The sequence below is a fragment of the Bos grunniens genome, chromosome 14, assembly GCF_055505025.1.
Source record: "Bos grunniens cultivar Pamir isolate PY7600 chromosome 14, Bosgru_T2T1.0, whole genome shotgun sequence".
Classification (NCBI taxonomy): domain Eukaryota; kingdom Metazoa; phylum Chordata; class Mammalia; order Artiodactyla; family Bovidae; genus Bos; species Bos grunniens.
The window spans coordinates 78,763,420-78,780,808 of NC_141178.1; the positions used below are offsets into that span (position 1 = coordinate 78,763,420).

The 17,389-nt window shown below is 43.5% G+C and overlaps 1 long non-coding RNA gene across 1 annotated transcript in view; it reads right to left on the reverse strand.

Moving 5' to 3' along the window:
- Nucleotides 1–7,254: 7,254 nt before the first annotated feature.
- LOC147359711 (uncharacterized) overlaps nt 7,255–17,389 on the reverse strand; it is a 60,849-nt gene continuing 50,714 nt past the window's right edge. The window contains exon 5 of the long non-coding RNA XR_015140359.1: nt 7,255–7,536. This is a non-coding gene — a long non-coding RNA (uncharacterized LOC147359711). The remainder of the gene's footprint in view (nt 7,537–17,389) is intronic.

Below are 17,389 nucleotides of genomic sequence, written 5' to 3' on the forward strand. Positions count from 1 at the left end.
TCTCATGATGTACTCTGCATAGAAGTTAAATAAGCAGGATGACAATATACAGCCTTGACGTACTCCTTTTCCTATTTGGAACCAGTCTATTGTTCCATGTCCAGTGCTAACTGTTGCTTCCTGACCTGCATACAGATTTCTCAAGAGGCAGGTCAGGTGGTCTAGGATTCCCATTTGAGAGTGGGTAGCAGCCAGCAATCCCAGCAGCTGACCCTCCATCAGTTTGATGGCTGTCCCTCACTGACCTGTCCTTAACCCTTTTCCTTCCACTGTTACACAATAAACCTGTTGTCCTCCCAAATCTGGCTGAGTATCTGCTTCCCAGAGATGGCAACCAGAACACCTTTGAAAATGGATGGGTTCAGTGAAATCAGCTTGCTGCTGGCTGGTTGGTGTCCTCAAAGCAGGGTACCACACTAGGAGTTCAACAGACATCTCTGTTATGGCAGCTTTGACATTTCTTGGGACTGTCTCTGTGGTTCCTTGTGGGCAATGAGGATTCTGTACCATAGAGAATGTCCCCATATCACCAAAGCCTCCCTGGTCAAACCTTGGGTTCTTCCCCACTCTGTCCAGCCCAACCAGGGTCCAACCCCCAGGACATGCTGGTTCCGTCAAGCCCCATTCTGGGGCTTCGTCTCTTTCACCTCCTACTGCATGCAGCCCTTTCCTGGGTGGGTTGTGTTGTGCCCCACCTCCTGCTCTGGTCTGGACTCCACGAAGGAGACAGAGCTATATCCTCAGAGGCACATGCTGTCTTTAAGTCAGAGCTTTTACATCGCCTCAAGAAGGAAGGATTAGCTTTTTAACAGAGGGAGCGCTATGTCTGTAGGATGAGAGTTCCCTGAAATCTGAGGATCCAGTTATTTTTCTTGTGTTTCTCCAAAGCCTGGGACACCCCATCTGCTGCACTATGTCCCCACCAGGCCACCACAGGCAGAAGCTGTACAACCTCCTGGGGCTGCCTTACTCCCCGGACAGGAGGTTTGTTGACAGCCACAGATGGTGACAGTTCCAAAAGCCCATATTCCCGTCTGCTTCCATGATCTCTTGCAAGTTCTCCAAAGTGACAGTGTTTGAAGGAAGGAAGTTGCTCTTGGGAGCCCTAACTTGGAGGGAGGAAGAGAGGGAAGCAGAAGTTGAGCTGTGATGTCGGTGGCAACAAGACCACAGTGGAGCCCCTTGGAATTCTGCACAGTTGCTACATTTCCCCTTAAAGTGAATTCAAACCAAAAAGAATCTAGTGCAGTGCTTAGCACAGAGTAGGAGTTTTAACACGTGATTTATTCATCTTCCAGACCCCAAATTCCCTATATCTGCACACTTCTGGGAGGTTTTCCCAGTCGGATCCTGATTCCAAACCCTAAATCCTGCTTTAACCCAGGCTGACACAGCCACACATCATTCCATTTACAGCATCCTATTCTCATTGTTTTTTAATTTTTTTAGCTTTAAAAATGTCAAACATACAAATAAGTAAAGATGTAACAATTCAATTAACACTCTTGTGAGCAGCATGCTGAATTAACAGATGTTAACATTCTGTCTAATTTGCTCCAGATTTTTTTTTAAATAAATGCGTTTGATATTACAGGTACAATATTACAGGTACATTATTTCTTTGTATCCTTCCCCAAGTCTATTTCCCTTCCTCCACCCTTAGAGGAAATGGCTTTCATAAAGTCACTGTATTTAATTTCTTCTCTGATTCTATACTTTGCTGTGTCAACGAACAATAATAATAACTATAATTATTGTAGCCTATATTCTTTGTCACAAATAAGCCCAATGCTCCTTTTGTATTATCTTGTTTAGTATTCATAATAGATCATTGAGATACCTGCTATTATTCACCCCTATTTTGTGGAGGCACAAAGATGTTAAATTTATAAAGGTTGCATGCATGCTCAGTCACTGAGTCATGTCCAACACTTTTGCGACCCCCACCAGGCTCCACTCCCTGTGGAATTTTCCAGGCAACAATGCTGGAGTGGGTTGCCATCTCCTACTCCAGGGGATCTTCCTGACCCAGGGATGGGACCCAAGTCTCCTGTGTCTCCTGCACTGGCAGGCGGATTCTTTACCACTGAGCCACCTGGGAAGCACGGTTACATTTTGCAGAAATGTTAAATTTTGCAAAAATTGTTCTCAATCAGATATTTCTGTTTACCCATCTGTTTTTCTAGTAGACTCTGAACTCTTGGACAAAATGTGTCTCTTTTTCTCAGTGTCCCTGGGCCTAAGACAAATAACACTTAATAGAAGAGTGCACACACAAGAAAGTAAACAAATGGATCAAGAATCAATGAACCATTTGCAACGTGGTATAGCCCAGCCTCTCCCAAACAATTTCCTGTGTCCAGTTCCGGCAGCAGGATGCTCTTCTTCCCCTACTCCTTGTCCCACAGGCTATCCTCTTGTGGTTCCCATGAAAGCATCCTCCCCCAGCCCTGAGCGAGAAGACCAAGGCTGCTCCTTGCTTAAAATTCTCTTTGTCGTCACAGCATCACAAGCTGCTTTGAAGATCAGGTGTTAGCAAGGCAGGAGTGAGTCCCTGGACTTCCCAGAGGAGTCTGCCATGGTACCAAGAAGGCCTGGCTGGAAATTAATAAAACTGTGCCCCAGCCTGATCTAAGAGGCCATCAACACCAGATGGCACAAGCCCTTAGGAATTCCTCTAGGAACATCAGTCCGGCCATATAGGGAGCCATTAGCTGGGCACCATGAGTTGCTTTGGACAGACCGGGTGCCCTGCAAACATAACCAAGCACACAAATGTATTTTCCTACTAAGGAGACATTGTGGGGACTTTCCTGGTGATGAGTGATTAAGAATCCACCCCCTAATACAGGGGACGTAGGTTCTATCCCTGATCAGGAAACTCAGATCCCAAATGCCACAGGGCAATTAAGTCCACATGCCACAACTAGAGAGACGTGCAGCACAACTAGAGAAGCCGGCAGGCCGCAAGGAGGAGCCCAGTGCAACCAAATAAATAAATATTTTTTTTAAAAAAGAGGCATTGTGTACACATGCTAGATTTTACTTTTATATAGGCCAAAGGTCAAATCTGCCTGAAAATAAGGGTATCAATACCCACCTTGTTAAGCCAGGGTGAACCTTCAATGTGTCAATGCATGAAACTCACCCAGCACAGTGCCCATGGGCACTGGGAGCCCAAGATCCTGGAACTAGTCTCGACCTCTCCCTGAGTGGCTCATCCATGCCTCAGCTGACCTTAGCCAGTGCTCACAGCTCTGCACACCCACCTCGCTCCACTCCTCTTCTTCCCACCTGCTATTTTCTTGTCTCAGACCCCAGCCTCTGCTTCATTTCCTGTACAGCTAATTCCCATTCATTGCTTCAAAGGCAAGTTCAAACCCTATGTCGACACCACCGGCCCACCTGAATGCTGTCTTCTGGCCTGGGGAGAATCCCACAGTCTGATTTTAGGGCTCCCAGGGAAGTCCGCATCTCCCACTCTTATTGATTGCAATTGATTATGTAGATAACCTCCCAAAGCTGTATTACAGCGATGACAACAACGGTAATGATTTTCCTTCTCTCTGCCTGGCTCAGCTTCACTCCCCATGCTTAGCACAAGTCACCATGTGACAAATTCCGTAATTATGGTATTTGTCGACTTGCTCCCCCCTCGTCCTAGGGCATAACTACCATCAGGGCGGGTCCTCTGTCTGCCTGATCCAAGCTTCATCATCAAGGTCTGTATCCGGCACACGAAGGTACTGAAAAAAATACGTACTCTACCCACGGCTGATTCATTTTGCTATGAAGTAGAAGTTAATGCGACCTTGTAAAGTAACTCTATTGTAAGAAAAATTAATAAAGAAACGGAAGAACGAGTGGAGAAAGGAATAAAAATGGATCACCATGCCTGCTGATTAAAGGCATAGGCTGAGCTCTTACACGAAGTAATGGAGCACAGGAAACACTCAAACACCCTCACCTCATGATGGTTTCAGAAACTTGATAGGGGCCACGGTTACCGCCTCTGAGCAGAGGAAATGCAGGTGTGAGGGCAGCGGGGAGTGAGGGATCAGATGAGCCCGGGGGCTCCGAGAATCCAGGGGTGGTTTGCAGCTGAGCAAGTGGGGCAGGCAGGCAGGCAGGCAGGGCTGGACCCAGGTAGCTTTGGTCCTCGACGGGTGTCATTTCCACAGAGTCACTCTGCCTTGGCAGGACTCCCAAGAGGAAAAGGTCTTGGCGAAACGATCAGCTGTGTTTTGTAGACTCAGCGATTAGAACGGTGCCCAGAAAAGAGAAACCAAGGGTCTGATGGATGATGGAGCGAATACCTGTAGCAACGCACAAGTAAAACTCATCAAGCCCCTGAGAAAATGGACTAACTGGAAATAGAATCAAGGAGTAGAATCAAGACGGCTCTCTGGACTGTACCAGACAAGTGAATTTTCCAGTCAGAGGTCTGGAGGGACTCAGGTGAGACGCTGAAGGACCCACGGACAGGCTGCCCGGGTTCAGGAACACAGCCCTCTGCTGCCCCCTTGTGGCGCCATTTGCCAGGGAGCATCCAAATAACCCGACTCGGGCATTCAATCTGCAAATACAGTCATTCACAGAAAGAGGGAAGCGTCTGTCCGTTCCCTGCGAGGTTTCTGCAACGTGGTAACTTCAGGCATCATTGCAGGGAAAGTGGGGGGCGCAGAGTTTGACTGGGGAGTATTGAGGATTTCTTTATACATAGAACCTGATTCAAACAAGCTTCAGCTTTAGCGTGTACAGTGAGGGTTCTATTTTCTAGGCTTGACCAAGAAAGAATTAGAAATCAAAGGGAATTCTGTTCTGCAGACTCTTGCTTTTAGAACTTGAATTTCGCTCTTCTGATGACCGTAGGGATGGTAAACTGCGTATTGAGTGTTGTGGTGTCAAAAGTGTGTTGCTACTCCGCTGAAGGGAATTGAAATTTGAATTTGAAATTCGTGCTGAGTTGTCACACAGGGTTCAGTAGAACTTTATATTTCATAAATAAACCCTTCTTACAACAGAAGAGTGAAAACTCAATCCAAACTGCTAAACATATTTCGCAGGACTGAAAACCGCCTTTGTGTTATAAAGTTGTCTCAGTGTTTCTTTTTTGCCCTTGATGATAACATTTGTTGCCATGTGTCCTGAAAGTTGCTCTCACAGCATGCTCCCCGAAAACCTTAATAAGGTTAATAACCAACCTCTCATAAGTGACAGTGATCCCACGACTGAATCACAGAATCATGTGGCATAAAGCTGGGGAATTATATTCTAGTTTAGGGGAGGAAGTTTCACTCGGCCACAGGCAGCAGCCAGATACTAGGACATGTGAGTAATTTCAGGTGGTGCCAACATCATACTCGGCTTTATGTCAACTTTATGTGAACTGAAAAGGAAAGAACATGTATTAATCACCTGCTAGCGTCAAACTCTTGTGCTAGCTGTTTTGCACTGCTGGCTCATTAGCCATCACCGAGACGGAATGAAGGCGATCGTTACCATTATCTATTGCTGTGCGACACACTGCCCCCAAACTGACTGGCTTAGATAACAGGTTCTCATTTTTTTCCTCTTTCTGTCCTGAGTTGACCGGGCTCAGCTATGGGTGATGCAGTTGCAGAGACACAGTAGCCGTGAAATGAGTCCCTTAGGCTGAGTTCCAAGATTGGTGCCGGTTGTTGCAGAGCTCAGACGGAGCCATCACCAGGGTGTCTGTGCATGGTCTCTGGATGTGGTGTGGGCTTCTCCAGACCCAAGGGGTCTCTCTGAACCCATGATGTCTGGGTTTGGAGCGATCTCGTCATGAGAGTAAGCACTCTATGAGAGAAAAAATAGAAGCTCCTGGCTGAATAAAGACAATGACTAACACAGGCAAAGTATTTGCACATTATTGTATTGGTCAAAGGTGTCATGGCGCCAATCATAACACCAAATTCAATGGAGTGGAGGGGTCAGCTTTAGCTCCCGACAGGGGGCTGGCACGGCCATAGAGCCCAAGGGTAAGTGGATGGAAGGTGTTGCTGGGCCATACTGAGACCACACAATCTTCTACAGCGATTCACGTATCTCCCACTTGCAAATGGTGCTTACCACACCCCCGAGCTCAACTCACCCCAGGATAGCATCAGCTCAAAGCCAGACTCTCATCAGCTAAATCAGATCCAAAGATGGAGGTTTTCCGAGGAACAATTCTTTGAATCAGCATCTTGAGTACAATTTATCTCCATCTGCGGGACTGTGAGCTAAAGATCAAATCATCCACTCTACACCCATCAAACATACATTAGAGAGAAGAATGACTTCAGTAGACATTCCTGTTAAAAGGATGAAAATCTGAAGCACACAGAAATTACTCGTCTCTAGTGATTCTGAAGTCCAGTTGGGCTTTTGTTCCCAGGGTTTTGACTCGAGACCAGCCCTGCTCCCTGGGCTGCTGGTTCTTGGTGGTTCTTTGTCCCCTGTCTGAGCCATCCATCCAATTCTCAGAAGAAGGAGCCTCTTTATAGTTGCCTCTGCCTGCTCCTTGCCCAGAAGATGCCTGAGGTCCACTTTTAAGAGGATCCTTTCCGTTTTGCACTGTTTCTGTATGTTTTTGTCCAAGCAGGAAATGTTTCTGATAAAACAATAATAATAGTGACAATAATTAACTAAATCAATGTCTTGTGCACATTATGTGTTTGTATGGTGACTGCAGCCATGAAATGAAAAGACGCTTGCTCCTTGGAAGGAAAGTTATGACCAACCTAGACAGCATATTCAAAAGCAGAGACATTACTTTGCCAACAAAGGTTCGTCTAGTCAAGGCTATGGTTTTTCCTGTGGTCATGTATGGATGTGAGAGTTGGACTGTGAAGAAGGCTGAGCACCGAAGAATTGATGCTTTTGAACTGTGGTGTTGGAGAAGACTCTTGAGAGTCCCTTGGACTGCAAGGAGATCCAACCAGTCCATTCTGAAGGAGATCAGCCCTGGGATTTCTTTGGAAGGAATGATGCTAAAGCTGAAACTCCAGTACTTTGGCCACCTCATGCGAAGAGCTGACTCATTGGAAAAGACTCTGATGCTGGGAGGGATTGGGGGCAGGAGGAGAAGGGGATGACAGAGGATGAGATGGCTGGATGGCATCACTGACTCAATGGACGTGAGTCTGAGTGAACTCCGGGAGTTTGTGATGGACAGGGAGGCCTGGAGTACTGAGACTCATGGGGTTGCAAAGAGTTGGACACAACTGAGCGACTGAACTGAACTGAATGTATTTTACTGAGGTTTAGTCTATTAGAAAACAGTTATACAAACAGCTCTTTTTAGATAATTATCCCCTTGGCTTTAAATCAGAATCAAGACTCTGTAAGAAAAATAGCCTTAACTTTTTTAAAAGCAATTTTTGCATAGTTCAGGGGGCACTGTTAAAGTTCCCATAATTTTTTCTGAAATCTTCACAATGGTTTTTACAGCCACACACTGAGACGATCTTTACCATAACTTTTTTCCTTTGCCTTCTTCTTCTTTTTTTTTTTTTTTCAGTCTTCTTCTTCCTGGAAACAAACCAAAAAATTTGGATCACTCAAATTTATCTCATACTCTCAAACTGTAATGCTAAACCATCAACACATACCTTCTACCTTAAAAATATATCCAGAATATGAACATTTCTCATTATTTCCACTATAAAAATCCTAGTCCAAATCTCTACCAAAATAATTTAAATAATATTTTCACCATTTTCCTTTATTCAAACATATTCTTTATTGTCTATATCCACCAAACCTAGAAGTCATTCTTGTAAAACCTATGTTAGATTATTATACCTTTCTGCTATAGACCTCCAAAGGCTTTCTATTTTACTCTAAATAGAATAAACTCTTTGCAATGGTCTATAAGACCTATATAACCAGCTTGCTCAGCTCAGTTCGGTCACTCAGTCATGTCCGACTCTTAGAGACCCCAAGGACTGCAGCACACCAGGCCTCCCTGTCCATCACCAACTCCTGGAGGTTACTCAAACTCATGTCCATTGAGTCGGTGATGCCATCCAACCATCTCATCCTCTGTCATCCCCTTCTTCTCCTGCCTTCAATCTTTCCCAGCATCAGGGTCTTTTCAAATGAGTCAGCTCTTCTCATCAGGTGGCCAAAGTATTGGAGTTTCCCCTTCAACATCAGTCCTTCCAATGAACACCCAGGACTGATCTCCTTCAGAATGGACTGGTTGGATCTCCTTGCAGTCCAAGGGACTCTCAACAGTTTTCTCCAACACCATGGTTCAAAAGCACCAATTCTTAAGCACTCAGCTTTCTTTATAGTCCAACTCTCACATCCATACATGACCACTGGAAAAACTATAGCCTTGACTAGACAGACCTTTGTTGACAAAGTAATATCTCTTCTTTTTAGTATGCTATCTAGGTTGGTCATAACTTTCCTTCCAAGGAGTAAGCATCTTTTAATTTCATGGCTGCAGTCACCATCTGCAGTGATTCTGGAGCCCCCCAAAATAAAGTCTGCCACTGTTTCCACTGTTTCTCCATCTATTTGCCATGACATGATGGGACCAGATGCCATGATCTTAGTTTTCTGAATGTTGAGCTTTAAGCCAACTATTTCACTCTCCACTTTCACTTTCATCAAGAGGCTCTTTAGTTCTTCACTCTGCCATAAGGGTGGTGTCACCTGCATATCTGAGGTTATTAATATTTCTCCCAGGAACCCTGATTCCAGCTTGTGTTTCATCCAGCCCAGTGTTTCTCATGATGTACTCTGCATAGAAGTTAAATAAGCAGGGTGCCAATATACAGCCTTGATGTACTCCTTTTCCTATTTGGAACCATTCTGTTGTTCCACGTCCAGTTCTAACTGCTGCTTCCTGACCTTCATACAGGTTTCTCAAGAGGCAGGTCAGGTGGTCTGCAATTCCCATCTCTTTCAGAATTTTCCACAGTTTATTGTGATCCACACAGCTTATTGATCTTTTTGTAGTGATTGTACCATATCTTGGGATCAGCACTGACCTCTTTCTGACAGATGAATAATTTATCAGCAGGTGTAGGTAGATCAGCCATAGCAAGAGGACACCAGGCTGATGGTCACACAGTGTTCGTTCCTGACACCACGGCTACTCATGTACGACCCCTACGTAAGGCCTGGGCTTGCTAAGGGCAGAGGTGGCCAACTCCTCCAACCCACTAGATGTTCTGGTGCCTCTTCTATGCCACAGGCTCCCGGTGGGTGTCAGTGTGAAAAATACAGACGCACACACTTGGTGCCCACTCTTTATGCCCTACTACACTCTTCTTCCCCAGACCCCCTTTTTTGTCTCTTAGGTACTGTATATTTAAAAGAAAATGTACTAACCCTGGAGCTTTATGAGGGCCTGTGACTTCATAGACAGCAATCACCTTGTTTAAAGACAAGAATGATAAACATGTACTAACAGAGTGAATACATGTGACAGGCCCTGTGCTAGATGAACTCATGCCTCTTTTGTACACTCTCAACAACACTTTGCCACACGTGTGATCACCCTGTTTATTGCAGATCCCAAAGGGAAAGTAAGAGTGAAGCTGTGAACTGGCTGAGCTAAGACGAGAGCCGAAAAGGTCTGACTCAAATCCTGTGTTGATTGGATAGCCCATGGTGCTATCCTTATTAGATTCACTCCATATCCCTTTAAAAGGGAAAGGATAAAACTCACGAGGGTAATATGGCTCTAATAATGAGGTTTATGTAGGAGGGATTTGTAAAATGCACAACGCTTTATGAATTGCCAGATTCACAGTAAATTACCATGATCCCCATTTCTCCAATGTACCTGCTATTTCTTGAAATAAAAACCATGAAATCATAAAATTGGAGATTAGAAGGTGAGATCTCTCAGAGATGATCAGGCCAAACATTTTTCATTTTGGAGATGAAGGAACTGAAATGCAAGATGAAGTAACTTACCTAAAATCAGCTCACAAGTTAGTCCCAGAGTTAGACCCGAGGCCCAGGACTAGTTCAATCCTCTTTCCACTGTCATGCGCACCTTCAAACCAAAGCCTCATCCCATTAATGATCTCATTAAGCTGAGCCCCACTCCCCAACCCCATCTGTGCAGAATTTAATCAAACTCAATGAAGCACCACCTATAACTAATTAGATCTACACTCCACACCCCATGCAGACCCACTGCACCCCCTGGAATAAGGGAGTAACTGTGATGTGCTCATTTCTTGTATCTAGACCCGACCCTGATGTAAAATGTGGAGTGTGCTCAGGTGGGCTTTGAACCCTTGGCCAGCTCCAGAAATCTGTGATTCTCCTATTTTGGCACCGTCTCATTTTCTTTGCATTCTTGTGTTTATGTTCCGTGGCTGTTTGAGTGGTAGGAATAAAGAAAGGGACACTAATACTCATTAATCAGTTTCTATTGTTTAATTTGCCTATATGCTTATTTTACTTTGAAGCAGGAATCTTTAAGTGCTAGTAACAAAGACCAAATCTGGCAAATGTAAGGGAAAAAACTTTATGGGAACCCTACTGGGAGGAGACGAGTGAGTTCAAAAATTGAAGGCAAACCTCAGAAAGGAATACATGACGTAAGGGTTAAATGAGTTTGCATATGTGTACCATTTCAAATAGTCTCTGACAAATGGTCTGGGCTACAGAAATTTTAGTAAATAATAATAATAATGCTTATTTAACTTACATGCAGAATACATCATGAGAAACGCTGGGCTGGAAGAAGCACAAGCTGGAAGGAAGAAGCACAAGCTGGAATCAAGATTGCTGGGAGAAATATCAGTAACCTCAGATATGCAGATGACACCACCCTTATGGCAGAAAGTGAAGAGGAACTCAAAAGCCTCTTGATGAAAGTGAAAGAGGAGAGTGAAAAAGTTGGCTTAAAGCTCAACATTCAGAAAACAAAGATCATGGCATCTGGTCCCATCACTTCATGGGAAACAGTGGAAACAGTGTCAGACTTTTTTTTGGGAGGGGGGCTCCAAAATCACTGCAGGTGGTGATTGCAGCCATGAAATTAAAAGACGCTTACTCCTCAGCAGGAAAGTTATGACCAACCTAGATAACATATTCAAAAGCAGAGACATTATTTTGTCAACAAAGGTCCATCTAGTCAAGGCTATGGTTTTTCCAGTGGTCATGTATGGATGTGAGAGTTGGACCGTGAAGAAAGCCAAGCGCCGAAGAATTGATGCTTTTGAACTGTGGTGTTGGAGAAGACTCTTGAGAGTCCCTTGGACTGCAAGGAGATCCAACCAGTCCATCCTAAAGGAGATCAGCCCTGGGTGTTCATTGGAAGGACTGATGTTGAAGCTGAAACTCCAATACTTTGGCCACCTCATGCCAAGAGTTGACTCATTAGAAAAGACTCTGATGCTGGGAGGGATTGGGGGCAGGAGGAGAAGGGGACAACAGAGGATGAGATGGCTGGATGGCATCACTGACTCGATGGACATGAGTTTGGGTAAACTCCGGGAGTTGGTGATGGACAGGGAGGCCTGGCATGCTGCGATTTATGGGGTCGCAAAGAGTCGGAAATGACTGAGTGACTGAACTGAACTGAACTGAATAATAAAGAAAGACTGGAGTCCAGGCAGTTATAAGGCTCTTGGCAGAGCAGAGTATGGAACGTTTTATCTGTGTCACCACGATCTGGATGCATGCATTGTAATCACCCTCTGTCTCTGTGTTATCTGAATCAAGATACAGGCTCCAAAGCAGCTCTGTCTCAGCTTAGATCATGGTCTCATACCCTGGAGGGGGAGGATGGGACCCCTTGCCTGGCCAACTTGCCAATACGGCTTTACAAGGCCACAGGCATGTCTTCTCAAAGGAAAATCAGAGAGCTGGCATTCAACACCGTGGACCTGAAGGCTGGGCAGGAGAAAGTGGTATTCTCCGTATATTGTAGTTTCCAATTCATGCAAACATATTAAAGATTAATATAAGGTCTTATGAGACAACTCCCAAAGATAGGGACTCACACCTGTGAGGTTTGTGATAGTTCCTGTCACTCTTGTATGCCCCAGGGCTCTTGTTTTTAAATCAGGGGAATGATAGTACTTGTCTCTGAGACTGAGGAAAGGATGCCTAAACTTTGGATGCTTAGAGCCAGCCTGACATATTGATGGAATGTTAGCTTTTTCTCACCATCTATGGGCCTTCATAATCTTACTGAGCTTTGGTTTTCCCCTCCTTATGATGTAACCAATGCTACCAAATCCCCGAATTGCAAAGATGGTATTAGATGTACTAGAAAAAAGTTTGTAATGGAGTAGGTGCATATTATAGAAATTAGTGGTAAGTTTTATAGAAAAAATGAATTATTGTCATCACATGCATGCATGCTCAATCACTTCAGTCATGTCTGACTCTCTGCGATCCCATGGACCGTAGCGCACCAGGCCCTTCAATCCACGGGATTCTCTAGGGAAGAAGAGAGGGTAGCACCCTCCTCCAGGGGATCTTCCTGACCCAGGGTTCGAACGCCTGTCTCCTGCGTCACAGGTGAATTCTTTATCAATGGGCCACCAGGGAAGCTCGGATTGTCAACATAAGTATAATGATATTATAAATAAGAAATCAAAGATCCCAATTACTGAGTTTATGGATAAATAGCTTCTTTATTTTAACTTTTTATTCTCTATTGGAATATAGTTGATTAACAATGCTGTGATAGGTTCAGGTGTACAGCAAAGCAGTTCAGTTATATAAATACACAAAGAATTGATGCTTTTGAACTGTGGTGTTGGAGAAGACTCTTGAGAGTCCCTTGGACTGCAAGGAGATCCAACCAGTCCATTCTGAAGGAGATCAGCCCTACATGTTCTCTGGAAGGAATGATGCTAAAGCTGAAACTCCAGTTTCAGTTTTGGCCACCTCATGTGAAGAGTTGACTCATTGGAAAAGACCCTGATGCTGGTAGGGATTGGGGGCAGGAGGAGAAGGGGACGACAGAGGATGAGATGGTTGGATGGTGTCACCGACTCAATGGACATGAGTTTGGGTAAACTCCAGGAATTGGTGATGGACAGGGAGGCCTGGAGTGCTGCGATTCATGGGGTCGCAAAGAGTTGGACACGACTGAGCGACTGAACTGAACTGAACTGATCTATTCCTTTTCAAAATTTTTTCCCATTTAGGTTGCTACAAAATATTGAAGAGTTCCCTGTGCTATACATTAGGACCTTGTTGATTATCTATTTTAAATATAGCAGTGTGTACGTGTCCATCCCTAACTGCCTAACTATCCCTTCCCGCTTCTTCTTCCTGGTACCCTAAGTTCGTTCTCTAAGTCTGTGAGTCTGTTTCTGTTCTGTAAACAAGTTTGTTTGTATCATTTTGTTTTAGATTCTGCAGATAAGCAATACTATGTGATATTTCTCTTACTCTGCCTTATAGCCAGATATATATATATAACTTATTATTATATAATAATATATAACTTATTATTATAATCTTATAATAATAATAAATAAATGACCATATTATTTGTTAACTAAATCCATCTCTGTAAGAACACTGGTTATGTTCACTCAGATACAGACTGGATCCCAAGTTTCTCTTTGGCATCAGTGTTTTCCTTTAAACCACCCTCTACCATAATGGATTGAGGAAGCTGGCCTTCAGACCAGGTACCTCAGCTGCCTGCCAGAATGTGGGATGACAGGAGTTATTTTGTCCCAGCCGTAGTCAAGTCTTGGCAAGGGCTGAATGTCTAGATTTCTAAATTTTTGTACTCAAGTACACAGCAAGAGTCACAGTTTCCCCACAGGTTAAAAAAAAAAAAAAGGCTCTTCAAATTCCACCACTGGGGGATCAGTCAAACTTGAGGATCTGAGGGAATTTGCAGCAGGTGTAGAAATTCAGACAGCTATAAATTATCGCTAAATTTGGCACCAAACAGAGAAGTGTTTCTGAATAATTCTTTTATGCCTGTCATAAGAATTTGTCTTGCAATCCTGTGCTGTAATGCATGCCATAAATACAATAATTTATGGTTTGTTTCTACCCGGTAATATGCAGTGTCGTACTTAACTTGGGAACAAGCACAATTAGAACTATAATCAGTTGTGACATTTCTTTGAAATGTTTCTATTTAATTTTTTTTTGCGATAGACTGACATTAATAGCTTTTTTTTGAGGAGACAAATCATAATAATTACTCCAGAGAAAATGACAAAGATAAATGATATTCATACAAGAAGGCAGCATTGATCCAGAGACTGACTGGTGGTTGACTACGTGGAAAGGAAGATGAAAGATACGTTGCTTTAGTTTGGTGCACCCATTAGCATCATCTGAAGAGCGGAGAAGACACGGTCAAGTTTAGTCTCCGTGTTCTCCTCTCACATCTATGTACATCTCTTGGTACCAGGTGACTCTGCTCCAAACAGTAAAAAGAGTGCAGGCTTTGGAGTCAGAAACATCTGGGGAAGAATTCTTGGATCACTAAGTACATTCTAACAATCTGACTGGAGGCAGGCACTGTTAATATGCATTAAGCAACTATTTATATTTCCTCATTTGAATAACAAATAAGAATACCCTTATTATACTATAAGGAGAATAGTACCCTATTCTCCTTATAAGAACACCAGTCATACTGCATAGCATTCACCCTCATGACCGCATTTTAACTTGATTATATCTGTGGAGACGCTATTCCTCAGTAAGCTCCCATTCTGAGTGACTAAGGATTAGGACTTCAACTTTTAGGGGACACAGTTCAACCCATAAACACTTCCCTGACATGGAAATTGGATTTTCCAGCTCACAAAGCTTTTCCATATCTGATAGAATTATGTTTTATAGAATCCTCTTACAGAATATCCACAACCACGACCAATGGATTTCATTTCACTCTTTTACACACATGGTAAACATTCACATTATAAAAACATCTACTCAGCACTCAACATTAATCAACATTTTATATACTCCCCCTCTCCACCACCAGATCCTGACAACAATGCAAAATACTATTAGTCCCTGGCTTCCAAAAGTAAACAGAGGCTCTGAGGACAAAAGTGACTTACACATGGCTACAAAGCTCTCTGCTGGTTTTATAAATGACCCACCAGCTTAATCGATGTTGTCCCTTTCTTCCTCTGCCCTCTGTTCATCCTTTACGACCCCATGACTATGGAATTCTCTAGGCCAGAATACTGGAGTGGGTAGTCTTTCCCTTCTCCAGGAGATTTTCCCAAGCCAGGGATCAAACTCAAGTCTCCCACTTTGCAGGTGGCTTCTTTACCAGCTGAGCCACAAGAGAAGCCCAAGAACACTGGAGTAGGTAGCCTATCCCTTCTCTAGGGGACAGGGAAGCCAAAAAATACTGGAGTGGGTAGCCTTTCCCTTCTCCAGGGGATCTTCCCAACCCAGGGATAGAACTCAGATCTCTCCCACTGCAGGCAGATTCTTTGCCAGCTGAGACACAAGGGAAGCCCATGAATACTGGAATGGGTGGCCTTTCCCTTCTCCAGGGGATCTTCCTGACCCAGGAATCAAACTGGGAGGCTCCTGCATTGCAGGCAGATTCTTTACCAACTGAACTATCAGAGAAGCCCTCATCCTTTGCCAGGGATAATTATTCCTTCATAACTTTTTGACTCAGGGAGGGTTTTATAAAACATAATTTGCCCAAAGCAGTTCTTCTGACCTCGATCATAGTAAAGCAGAACCAACTTTGATCACCACTGGATACACAACCTCCTTCAATTCTTCATGTACTCATCTTTGAATTTAGAGTCACATGTTAGGAAAGGAGACAGTAATTGAAGCATAGTTCCCATAAGCTTGGAAATTCCAGAAAGAGGGTATCCCAGCAATCAGACTACTGTTCTGAATAGCATGACTAGATATATTTTACATTACGCTGGCTTTCAATATTTTCAAAAGAGGACAGCCTTGCACTAAGAAATACTTGGTGGGTAATTTTTACTCTTGTATGTCTTTTCTCTCCCTGGGAACTTGAACAATTTTGCTTAAGGAGGCTATTCTACTGACTTTTGAATGCTTAACATAGGTCACATCCTGGTTGGGCTCCTGCCTACTCAGAGTCACCACCAGCTTTTTTATTTGTTTCTTACTGTGTTGTTTTGTTTTGTTTTTAACCTGAGAGAGGAATGTGTTCAGATGCTTAATGGATGTTTCAATACCATTTCCAACTCATGATCCGTGACATTTTTCTAAATGTTAAATTTCTGATTGGAAAAATGCATCCCAAGAAAAGCTGTTTGTGAATAAGATGATGCAAGCAAGACAGAAGCAGACTGTCAGTAAGAATATGGCCATTTCTGCAAAAGGGTAACTTTAAGTAACCTTACTTTATCAATGAGAACACAAGGAAATACAAAAGAAATACAAGTAACAACAGTAGATCACCACATGGCTTAGTCCAGTCAACCTGGAAGGCGAAGGATGCTGCAACTACAGTGTCCAGAGTATGAGATTGAATGGCAAATACCCATACACTGAAAAATTACCATGGTGACTAAACATGGACCCCTCTCCTTTCTATATTTATTTTTTGATGGCTGAGGTAGAAAACCAAACTCCTCCATGCGGTACCCATTGTCCTTCCAGTTCTAACCAGGATATGTGTTTCATGCCTCTCCATCTGCTTCTTATTTCCATTTTCCTTCAGTGCCCTTTCTCCATGCCTTGCCTCTTGGCCCCAGGCAGTCTGGACAGGCTGCCTCCTTTTACTGGAATGAATGACCTTTTGCAGTCTCTCCAACTCTCTGTTGAATCATTATGATCCTTACAGAATGCTGTAAGAGATGACTCTAAAGTTTGATGACTTGGAAACAAAACTTAGCTTTTTCTTTTTTTGGATTGGAGTGTCTTTTTTTTTTTTTTGATGGGCATGAGTTAGAGCAAGCTCTGGGAGTTGGTGATGGACAGGGAAGCCTGGTGTGCTGCAGTCCATGGGGTCGCAAAGAGTGACTGAACTAAACTGTCATTTTTTTTAACTGGAAGATACTTGCTTTACAATGTTGTGTTAGTTTCTGATTTACAACAATGTGAATCAACACGAAGTATGTTTGTATCTCCTCCCTCTTGAGCCTCACTCCCTTCTGAACCCGACACTAAGTTCCCTGTGCTATAAAGCAGCTTCTGACTCACTGTCTGCCTTAGCATGGTGATGGACATATGTCAATGCTATTCTCTCAGTTTGTCCCACCCTTTCTCCCTACCAAAGTCCACAAGTCTGTCTTTACTTCTTCATCTCTATTCCTGCTCTGCAGATAGGTTCATCGGTACCATTTGTCTAGCTTCCATACAAATGTGTTAATACATGATATTTGTTTTTCTGTTTCTGAGCTACATCACTCTGTATAACAGACCCTAGGTTCATCCATATCACTGCAAATGACCCAGT